This window comes from Anastrepha obliqua, chromosome 4, assembly GCF_027943255.1.
Source record: "Anastrepha obliqua isolate idAnaObli1 chromosome 4, idAnaObli1_1.0, whole genome shotgun sequence".
In the NCBI taxonomy this organism is placed as follows: Eukaryota; Metazoa; Arthropoda; class Insecta; order Diptera; family Tephritidae; genus Anastrepha; species Anastrepha obliqua.
The window spans coordinates 93,402,264-93,414,171 of NC_072895.1; positions in this window are offsets into that span (position 1 = coordinate 93,402,264).

The following is an 11,908-nucleotide window of genomic DNA, read 5'->3' on the forward strand; positions in this document are numbered from 1 at the left end:
ACAGTATGGTAGGCCATTCGATCAACCCAATTTTTAAGCACATTTTCGATTGTTTGGGCTCCAATTTCATGAATGGCAACTTCGATTTCGTGTTTTAAAGCATCAATCGTCTCTGGATGGTTCGCATAGCATTTGTCCTTAACGGCTCCTCACAAAAAATGGTCCAACGGGCTTAAATCACAGCTCCGAGGCGGCCAATTTATATCGGTATTTCGGCTGATTATTCGGTTTTCAAAAACGGTAGCCAAAAGTTCGAGTGTAACTTTGGCAGTGTGACAAATTGCGCCGTCCTGTTGAAACCAAATGTCGTCCATGTCATCCTCTTCAATTTTTGGAAACAACTCGTTGAGCATGTAACGCTCGCCATTTACTGTAACCGCGGCTCCTCGCTCATTTTCGAAAAAAAAATGGCCCGATGATGTCGCCAGACCAAAAACCGCACCAAACAGTGACTCGTTGTGGATACATTTGCCTCTCCACAGTAACGTTTGGATTTTCTGAGCCCCAAATCCGACAATTTTGTTTGTTGACGTAGCCACCGATGTGTAAATCAGAAAAGAAGAAGAAGACTCACCACTTTGGAAATAGGTTTTCAATATTTCCCAATTTTGTTCAAGCGTATAGCGTCCCATTTCGTAAATGTCAAACCTTTCAGTAAATTATGAACACCTTTGACATTTCATTTGTGTTACCATTCTCAAAAAAATAAGTGGTTCAATTGTATTATGTGGGTTGCATCATGCTGTACTACACCATTTCCAAGAGTACTTCAGATACGGTAAAATGTATTTAAGAATAGTCAATTGTACTTCTGAAACCATAAAATGTCATTCAAAATAGTCAAATATATTTCAGAAACTATAAAATATTCTTCAGAATAGTCAATTATAGTTCAGAAACTGTACATACTACTTCAGAATAGTCAATTGTACTTCCGCAACCATAAAATGTATTTCATAATAGACACTTGTACTTTAGAAACCATAAAATGTTATTCAAAATAGTAAAATGTATTTCAGAACCTCTAAAATGTTCTACAGAATAGTCAATTAAACAGCAACCATAAAATATATTTCAGAATAGTCAATTGTACTTCAGAAACCATAAAATGTACTTCAGAATAGTCATTTGTGCTTCAGAAACCATAAAATGTATTTCCGTATAATTAATTATACTTTAGAAACCATAAAATGTACTCCAGAGTAGTATGAAGTGGCTTCAAAATCGCGTTGATTTTTGAGAATTTCTTTTTTTCTCCATTTAATGAATACTCGCCATTTTTTTTTGTTTTTTATATGCATACCCAACATGCACATACCCAACTGCGTCAGCCAAATGAAAAATTTCAAAACTCAACGTGGTTTTTGAGCTATCTCAGACTTGCACTTCAACAAAATTTAATGGACTATAAAACTGCATACCCGAAAGCCTTTTCAAAATTCTGCTTAAAAGGTATACAATTTTAGTGGAATTTTTTTTATTTTTTCTTAAATTTTCCGGAAGTTTGAAACTTGAATTTATGTGGTTTTTCGTAAGAGAATGAATTATATTTGCATATAAAAGTTATTAAAAATATGAAGCAACTAATTTGTCGAAACTTATCAGTAAGTCCTAGTGCATTCCTAGTTTAGGTCTTAGGCATCGGAACAATTCATCCCGTCTTGAGCGGACCTTTCTCTTATGCGGTCAACAGTTGATTGACGGTGAATGCCCGCCCAAGAGAGATTTCATTGTACATTTGTGATGGCACCTACGGTATGCTATTCTAGCACTACCAACCAGATTCCAGAACCCACTAATCCAGCAAAATAAATGTAGATCTTTCGCAGGACTACTTGCACAAAATAATTCGCCCAAATTTTTATAAATTGAGGATTTTTCATTGCTTGGAAAAGTTTTGAAGCAATGTCACTCACCTTTTTTTTGATACAGATCAAATTTTTTTTCAAAGCTCACAATGTTTTACGAAAATGGAAAGACAGACTATGCAGACATCTTATTTAGTTTGCTTTATTTCAAATATCAACCAATTCAGTCCAGAATGCACGAAAAAATTGGTTGACTCCATGCCACGTAGACTTCGAGCTGAAATTGATTGTATAAAGGATACCCAGGAAACTACTATATACTTAAAATTTTTATAAATTAGAAATAAAAAGTTGATATTTTCTAACTGTGTCATTTATCTGCGGCATGAAATCGGTGTGTGTGGTTTTTTAATGAGTGAACATTTCTTTGTATTTTACGCTGAGAAATTACGTAAGGACAAAATATCAGCATACTCTGTTTTTCCATTTTCGCAAAATACTATGAAATATAGAACACTTCATAAAAAAATCGTATCTGTATCAAATAAGGGATGAGCGACTGTGTGGGCAAGATTTTTTAAAAGCCTGATAGCCTGTAATTTCAACTACAAACTCGGTTCGCAAGACCGAACATTAGCAATGAAGCGGTGCTTTAGAAAAATTTTAAGTTTAACAAAAATTACAAAAGATCCTTTAGAGTCTCAAATTCATTGTATAAACCTTTCGCTCATAAAAACAGATAGATCACTTGATTATGCGGCTAAACAAACTTCAATCTTACCAACACACCAATACAACTAAACCTATCATATAGGTGTAAGTTGAATGCGGAAATCCTTGGCAAATATTCCACCCAAACGCCAGCGTCTCAACAATTTCAAGTGGAGTCGGGGGAAGCGCCTGAAATTATACTGCACTAAGAAAATGCACAAGTGAGCATAATCTAGGCAAATCCTACTCTTCATTGCATATAAACCTCTCAAGCAGACATATATATGTACATACAAGTATCTTCGCAAGAAGAAGCAGCAGCAGCAGAAGAAACAGAAGAGGAAATTATAAGTTGAGCAGTGACTTTAGTACACTTTGAGTACGACTTGTGATGCTCAAAAGTTGAGTTGTAAGTTGATGAACGGACATAAAAAGTAATGCCGCGTTGCAGCAGTGGGCCAACAAGAAGCAGAAACGCAACACAACACAGCACAGCGCAGTGCACAGTACACAAGTGGCATAGTGACTTCTGCACCGCTAAGTGATTTGCATATGACACAAGTGCCTCAAATCCTTATGGTAATACATACAGTAAGCTGTGCTATAAATTTATATGCACTACTTATGAGCGCACAAAGGAGGTGGTTGTCTATTATTCTTGGCATGCTAGCTGCATATAACTTTTGCATACATACATACATAATAAGACGGTGTGTGGCCATGCAGCGGCAGCACTGCTTGCGACAACTGCAATGAGCTGGCAAAGTGGGGATTTCCCCCTAAGCTGTGGTGTGCAATGAATCGTTCAAGGAAGCAGATACTCAGTGTGGGAGCAGTGAAAAACACTAACACTAACACTAAAATGAGACAATGGAAATTTCTGCAATTCGTACTTCTGCTTTCGAGCAGTCAACTTTTGTTGTAGAAAATCAAAATCGTAACTTTCTTCAAACTTTTAAAACAAACAAAAAATCAATGACTGTTCATGAAGTCACTTCAATTGTTTTACTCACTCAACTTCTGCACCCTTTTACTCACAGCTCCGTTCGTTGCTTTAGTTTAGCTCCGCTTGTAATAAAATTAATAGCGTTGCCACATCGCTGGCATTTTGTCTTTTGATTAATGCTGCTGGCACGCGATTGTGATTAATCAAGTCAAATCAATTTCAGTCATTTGCTGTAGCGATGGCAGAGAGTTGGTGGTGGCGAAATAATGCCAATGAAAAGGTGGAAAAGAAAAGGGGAAAACTTATGGGTGGAAAAACAGAAAAAATATATAAAAAAAACAAAACTGAAAAAGACATGAACCCTTGAAGGGCTTCAACCAAATCAGATTAGGTTGAGAAGTAGTGTGTGTGGAAAACATGCGTATGTATGGGTGTTATAATTGACTATTCTGAATGACCACTGTGACTGTATGGAGGAGACCGTACCGAAAAAAAGTTCGCCGCATACTACTGGATCTAAAGTATTTTTGCGAGGTAATTTGAAAAGATTTTTTTTTGTTGGTGAAAACAGGGATCAGTTTTTTACATTTTTCCTCATAGCTTAAGCAAATCTGAGTGTAGATTTCCATTATCGATGTTTTTGTTGCAAGAAAACAATTTTTTTTAAGTTCATTGCCATCAAATTACCCGTTCTAGTACTTGCCATTACCTACCACCTTAATGTACCAGCTTAATATCAGTAAATTAAGTCATATAATCATTAAGCTTTTGCTAAATTTAAAAACTAAAAACATATTTCCTGCACTCATTAAAAAAATACCAAAAATCAACGGTAATTTATTATACTCATTTTAAAATTCAATGAGCTGTAGAATTACATACACAAATTTATTTTTTTCCCATTAAAAACTTTGATGAGAATTTAGATTTTTTCGAATGTTTCAAATTCGACTTTTTCGATTTTGTATAAAGCGTGTTCAACTCTGATTTATGTGACTTATGAAATGATATTTGTTGTGTTTTTGTTTCACTATGGGTGTATGTATATCTAACAGGAGTGTCAGCCGAATTGAAGTCCAAAAGAGCTGTGCAGGACTACCATTCGATTGGTTCCAACTTCAAAAAATTTCAATGCGACTTTTTTAAATTTTTTCGATCAGTCAGTTTTGCAGCTGATTTAATATTATAAATAAATATAAGCATCATATTAAAGGAAAACTGTTTGAGCTAAAAAATTGTGTACCTAAAAAAAAATTTTTTTTTTTTAATAAAATTTTATTCCAATAAAATTTTTCAAAATTTATATTAAATTGCGTAGATTTTTTTAGGTCTTTTAAGATGTTTAATGTCATGATTTTAGCAAATGGAAATAAACCTGTTTGAGCTACAAAACTGCGTATTCAAAACTTTTATTTTTCAATTCAATACAATTTTTCAAAATTTATATTAAATTGTGTCAATTTTTTTTTTGTATTTAAGATGTTTTTGCAGTTTGTAGTAAAACTGATTCAGCTACAAAACTGTGACTCAAAAAAACTTTAAAAATTTTTATTACAATTTTTGAAATTTTTATAAAATTTTGGTCGATTTTTTGTAAGTTATTTAAGAAGCCTGACATCACGATTTTTGCAATTTGTAGTGAAATTGCTTGAGCTACAAAGCTGCGTAAACAAAAAAATTCAGAAAATTTTTGTATGAAATTTTTGCATTTTTTTTAATTTTTATTGATTTTTTGTAAACTTTTTCAAAATCATCATTGAATTAGAATTGCTTGAGCTACAAAACTGCATATCCAAAGACATTCATTTCATAAATTTTAATACAATTTTTAAAGTTTTGATTGAATTTTGTAAATTTTTTAAGAAGTTTAACATTGAAATTTTTACATTTTCTAGTAAAACTGCTTCATTTACAAAGTTGCGACCCAAAAAATTTTTTTAAAATTTACACGCACCTTTTTCTAAGTTTATTATTGTACATTTTGTCGATATTAAAAAACTGAGTACTTAAAAAAATCTAAAAAGTTGAAAAGATTTTTTTTAATTTTCATGAAATTTTATTGATTTTTTGTAAGTTTTTTAAAAAGTTTGATATTATAATTTTCAGCAATTTGATATAAAATTGCTCTAGCTACAAAACTGCGCACCCATTAAAAATTTAAATCCAATTTTTGAAATTTTAATTAAATTTTGTCAATTTTTTCTAACTTTTTTAGAAGTTTGGCATTATAATTTTCAGTAATTTGATGCAAAATTGTTTGAGCTACAAAACTGTGTACCCAAAAAAATTCTAAAAAACTTTATAAAATTTTTCAAATTTTTTTAAAATTTTGTTGATTTTTCGTAAGTTTTTTAAAAATTTTGACATCATGTTTTTTTAGTGTAAACTAAAATTACTTGAAGTACAAAACTATGTGCCCCGAAAATTTCTAAAAATTTAAATGAAAACTTTCAAATTTTTATTAAATTTTGTCGATTTTTTCTAGGCTTTTGCTTGGTATCATATTTTTTTAAATTTAAACTGAAATTACTTGAGCAAAAAAAATGCATACTTAAAAAATGTCTGCAACATTGTTAAGATTTTTTAAATTTTCATGAATTCTTGTTTAAATTTTTATTGAATTTCGTTCATTTTTTGTAAGTTTTTTAAAAAGTTTGGCATCATGATTTTTGCAGTTTATAAGAAAATTGCTTGAGCTACAAAACTAAGTACCCAAAAATGTTCTTAAAAATTTCAGTAAAATATGTGAAATTTTTAAAGATTTTTTTCCATTTTTTCTATTATTTTTTTAAGCAATTTGAAATCACTATTTTTGCACCTTAAAGTAAAATTATTTTAGCTACAATACTAAATACGCAAAAGTTTTCTTAAAAATTTGCATACAATTTTTGAAATTTTTATTATTTTTTCCATTTTTTGTAATTTTTTAAACAGTTTAAAATCAATATTTTTGCAATTTGAAGTAAAATTGCTTGGCCTTCAAAATTGAGGACTCAAAAAATTTCAAAATTTTTATGGAATTTTCTAGATTTTTTTAAGTATTTAAGAAGTTTGACAGAACGATTTAAGCAGCTTGAACTGAATATCCAAAATATTCTAATACATTTTGAGAAAATTTTGATTGAATTTTGTCCATAAATATAAATCATTTTTACTGTTTTTGCTGGAATATGAACAGTATTTTTATTGAAAATAAAAATAATAAACTTCAAAAACAATACACAAAAAATAGCTGCACGATTTTTAATCACACTCACTGTATTTATGCTAGGCTAAGAAAAAAGTTCGTTCGCTTCGTGTTTCTTGCGACTCACCATTTAAAACCGCCACTTTCTACTGCTTCAGTGAAAAATAACTTAATTGCATTCTTTTAAATTTTATTTCTCGTTTGCTTTTTCTACAATAAATCTTTAATAATACTCAATTTCGCGTAAGTGCTGCGTTCTCTGCCAACCATCTCGCATTACTCACAATCCCTCTCTCGGCGCAAATTTATATTCCCAGCTGCGTCTGAGCATATTTTTAGGATCTCTCTAATCCATACATCCAACATTTGACTTGTCCACCTCTGATACGCCCACTTAGCTTTGTGGGACCTGTGCAGCTCCAGTTTTTTTTTTTTGTTTTTTTTTTCACTAAAACTAAAATCGACTTCAGTTTTTATTTTTACTGGGTGTATTAGAACAGCACTTTTCATTACTCCGGTAAAGATACGAATGGGAGTGTATAAGTGCATGTACACACATACATATGTACATGTACATATAGGAATGTGTGTGATATTGTGGCAGCAACTGCAACTTCAACAATTTATTAACTGGGTCAAAAGCCACTAAAACTTCATTTATCACCGCTTGTTGGCTTTCACTCTTTGCTGTAGAAGAATTGCATGGCTTTAGAGTGAAAATATGCCATTTATTCGCTGAATATGCATGCAGAGCTATGTAAGAATGCATGTATGTATATGTGAGTAGGTATATTCGCATTTTTTTCCATGTATGTGCGTCTATGGTTTGGTATTTGCAAGTGTGTGCTTGCGTGTGTCCGCTGAAAAGCGCATTCAAGCTCAAGCTTGCCACTTCAGCAGCAACACCATCCGTTTCCGGCATGCCGCAGCCATTTTTAAGCATTACCGCTAAATGTAGCACCAGCAACAGCGAGCAGACTACACATCCCTTACCCTTGTCCTGGCAATCAACCACTCAGTCAATCGCTCATGCACTCGCTCACTTTCCCACTCGCTCGCTTACTCAGTGCTGGCAGTGCGGTACGTAGTTGTGAAGTAGCCGCAGTCGTCAGTTAACGGAAATAACGCATTCAAGCTTGCCGTCAAGCAAACTCAGACGACGGACGGTATGCAGGAAGTATGTGGAACGGCTGTTGTGCATACTTAGTTGGCATAGAGGAATGTGGCAAGTCATGAAATTTATTCACTTTAGCAGAAATGCATCACAGGCATTTAAAAGTAACAGCGGTAGCGTTATAACAACAACAAAAAACAAAGAAGGCAACTGCGAAAATTTGCCAGAACACGTAGTAACTTGGAATAAATGAAGAAACAAGAACAACAAAAGCAGCAAGTTATAGCAAACAACTAGTAAGAATAGCTGCCAACAGTCGGTGCAACAATCAGTCTAAACAACTTTTATGGTAGCCATCAGCGCAATAATATGAAGCAAAGCAAGGGAGCAGCAAAAGGAGAGAGGAGGTGGAGAAACCGGTCAGTAACCACTGACGAAACGCACAAAAGGCTGAAGGAAATATGTATATCTACATTCTGTCAAAAAAATATCGATAATTCTTCATTTAAAAAGCGCGACTTAAATTTTCTTTTATTTTTTAAAGAAAATTTTATTTTTTCAAAGAAATAAAATATTTTCTAGAAATTTTATTTTTTGATGACTTTATTCATTCAACTCAATTTTATAACTTCCAGAAAATTTTCTTTTTTCAACTCAACTTAAAAAACAAAACTACATCGACTCATATTTTATATCATTAACTCGCATAGTACATGAATCCGGTGAATAATATAATACATACATACATTAGTAAATACCTTAATAAATACAGGGTACATAGTAACATAATTAATACAATAACATAACTCATAACTCCTCCACGGATTAGATAAGAGTTCTCCTGGACTCTATTTCTAGATTTTTATTAATACAATATATTCTGAAGAAATTCATTTAATTAGTTGGGGGCATACACAAATATGTGTTTACAATTAATCCAAATTTGAAAATAACAATAATTATTTTTTGTTTTTTTTTTTTTTATGGATTTTCTAGACGGTTAGATGAATATTTAAATGGTCGTTTAATATTAGATACATGAATATTTCTTAATGGCAGTATTCTATAATAGGGTTGGTCTTTATGCCTAACTCTTTTATAATTTTTAACTGGGCCTGTTATTCGTTTTTCTACATAAGTTTCTCTGCTCATATTTCTTTTATTTATTAAATTTTCTTTAATTTTTCTTGTTCTTTCACACAAAACACCTGCATCTACTACATCTCTGGCTTCTTTAGGGGTACATTTTAAAGTTGTATGGTATCGGTTATTATAAGTATTTATAGCAACCTGCATCTTCATATTTATAGTAAGATCTTTATCCTCGATACCTGTTATTAATTCAATAAGAGTTGAGTGTAATCTTTCTATGTCGCCATTGCCAGTGTGTGAGTTGGGTTTTGTCAAATGGACAACTACATTTTCCTCTTTTAAATATTCAAGCAACTGTTCTGCCCTGAACTCGTTATCCATTATAATTTTTTTCGGTTTACCAAATTTAGCAAAGTGTTCTAAAATCAAAGTTTTCTTCGTTTGCCAATTTCTATTTCCTATATCATAAGCTGCGGCAAACTTTGTTAATTTGTCTATAGTTGTTACGAATGAATGTTTTTTTATGTGGAATATATCTAAATGAATGACTTCGTTTTTTTCAGCTGGCGTTTCTGTGATACAAAACTTCTGCTTTACAGGATACCTGTCATATTTTATTTCCTGACATTTCTGACAATTATTAATTATTAAATGAATGTGTTCTCTTAATTTTGGAAAGTATATTTTATTTTTCAGACTATTGTAACACTCGTTAATACCGCTGTGTAGAGATTCTTCGGTATGGTATAATGATATTTGTTTATGTAAGTCGTCTTCGTTCAGTATCTCTTTTGCACGTAGTGTACATTTTACAAACTTGGTTGTGCTGGTGGAAAAAGTGGAAATCAAAAGAAGTTGGATTTTATGGTAATCCCTGTCCGATACGTCTGCAAAAATGCCAATTATTCCTGGTTTGATGTGGCACTTTAACAAGTCTTTTATATAGTCTTCATTTCCTAAAGGATTAATTTCAATGATTTTTCTATTATGAATTGTTTGAATTTCATTTTCAATATTGTATGTCAAAATAAGCTGCAGTTTATATTTGTTCACAATTTCTTCTTTTATTCGTATCCACTGTCTTGATTCTTCCTCTTCAGTACTCGATATTTGCATATTAGACTCGGTTTCATTATTTTTTCGTATTTTTTTCGCATTAGTCAACCTGCTAAGATAATCAGCTACCTTATTTTCATGCCCTTTTAAATATTCTATCTCGAAGTTGTACTCCTGAAGTTTTAACAGCCACCTTTGATGTCTTTGGGAGAATTCCTTACCCTTGTATTTGTCGTTCATGTATTTTATCGGTAAATGATCTGTCCGAATTTTAAATTTATTTCCATGTAAATAAGGCCTAAAGTAATTCACTGAATAAACAATTGCCAAAAACTCTTTATCTGTTGTGCTATAACTCTTTTCGTGCTTGTTTAAAGTCCGCGATACATAACATATTGGGTGACCCTGTTGCGATAACACTGCGCCAATAGCATAATCGCTGGCATCGGTTGTTACAACAAACTGCTTGTCAAACTCTGGATACTTCAATATTGGATGAGTTGTTATCAGATTTTTCAGCTTTTCAAACGCCGTTATATATTGAGGATCACTACTATTAATTTTATTATTTTTCTGAAGGTATTTGATCATTGGATAGGCCACACTAGCGTAGTTTCGAATAAATTTTCTATAGAAACCTGTCGTTCCTAAAAAGCCCCTTAATTGTTTCTCTGTTTTGGGTAATGGAATTTCCTGAATTGTTCTTACTTTATCCGGATTTGGCTTCATTCCTTCTTTTGTGAGAATATGCCCCAGAAGTGATGTACTTTTTTTCATAAAACTACATTTATCGGACTAAATTTTCAGATTGTGCTGCTGCAGTTTATAAAATATTTTACTTAACGATATTTCATGTTCCTCTAAGGTGGTAGAAAAAATAAGTATATCGTCAAGATATACAACGCAAATCTTGTTAATATATTCTCTCAAAATATCGTTCATAAGCCTCTGAAAAGTTGCCGGCGCGTTCTTTAAGCCAAACGGCATTCGAATGTATTCATAGAGGCCTGCAGGGGTGACAAACGCAGTTTTTTCGATATCCTTTTTGGCTAACAAAATTTGATGATATCCCTTTGCCAAATCAATGGTTGTGAAATACTGCGCTTTTCCCAGCTTGTCTAAAATACTGTCTATATTTGGCAAGGGGTATTTATCATCGATTGTAACTTGATTAAGACGTCTATAGTCAACAACAATTCTATACTTTTGGACTCCTGAGCTATCTAATTTTTTTGGGACGACGATAGGAGAGCTATAGCGACTTTGGTTTTTCTAATTATGCCTTGAGCTTCCATTTCTTCCATTTGACGTCTCACTTCTGCTTCGTGCTTGGGTGGATAGCGATATAATTTTGAATTTATTGGCTTATCTGTCGTAGTATTTATTTCATGTGTAATTGTTGTTGTACTCGTCAGTATGTCATTTTCTTTGTAAAGTAATTTGTTATATTTCTTCAATAACCTTTCAATAACTTCTTTCTCTTTTTTGTTTAAATCATCTAATTGTTCCTTTTGTATTTTGCATTCTTCTAAAACATTGACTTCAAATTCTTTTGATATAAAATATAAAATAGCTCCATTAGTTAAGAGTATTAGCTGATCTTTTAGAACGATTTTTGCTATATTATTTACAACAAAATCCATACCTAATAAAATGTCATATGGCTTATCCATTGATATCGCAAGCCATTTCATTCTAGAATTGCAGGGGTATTGAAACTCTTTTGGGCATTTAGTAGACACTGTTTTGTTAAATTTACGCACTCTACCCTCTATCGTATTTAATGGTGTTGTGGTTTCTGTTAATATTTTGTATTTATTTTCTCCTATTTTGTTGGTATTTAGTAAACTTACAGTGGACCCTGTATCTAACAACGCAAGATATTCTTGGTCTTCGATTGTTAGTTTAAGTAATATTTTATTACGGTCCGAGGCTAGTTGATAAAAAAAATGTCTTCAGTTGTATTTGTTTCAATTGGGGTTTGGCTGATAACA